This window comes from Eurypyga helias, unplaced genomic scaffold (assembly GCF_000690775.1).
Source record: "Eurypyga helias isolate BGI_N326 unplaced genomic scaffold, ASM69077v1 scaffold23871, whole genome shotgun sequence".
Taxonomy (NCBI): domain Eukaryota; kingdom Metazoa; phylum Chordata; class Aves; order Eurypygiformes; family Eurypygidae; genus Eurypyga; species Eurypyga helias.
The window spans coordinates 15,141-15,359 of record NW_010231823.1 but is presented as its reverse complement, the minus strand read 5'-3'; the positions used below and the strand labels follow the sequence as shown (position 1 = coordinate 15,359).

At 62.1% G+C, this 219-nt stretch overlaps 1 protein-coding gene across 1 annotated transcript in view; it reads right to left on the bottom strand.

The window, feature by feature from the left end:
- LOC104516794 (talin-1-like) overlaps positions 1-219 on the bottom strand; it is a gene marked incomplete at its 3' end in the record, with an annotated part of 13,502 nt that overhangs the window by 1,592 nt on the left and 11,691 nt on the right.

The window sequence follows — 219 nt, the reverse complement described above, 5'->3', positions numbered from 1 at the left end:
CCCTAGGACAGCTCAGCAGCAGAAGAGCTAACAGCTCCTCTGCAACCACCCACAGCTCTAGGAGGAGCCCCACTCCATCACACAGGACCTCAGCTTGCCACAGGACCTTGCTCTGGGAACAATTCCCTTATCCAGGGGCTGCTCATGCCCTCTGCAGCGCTGAGCTGACAGTGTCGGATGGGGCTGGGGGCCAAAACCAGCGGGCATCCTCCCCCCGCC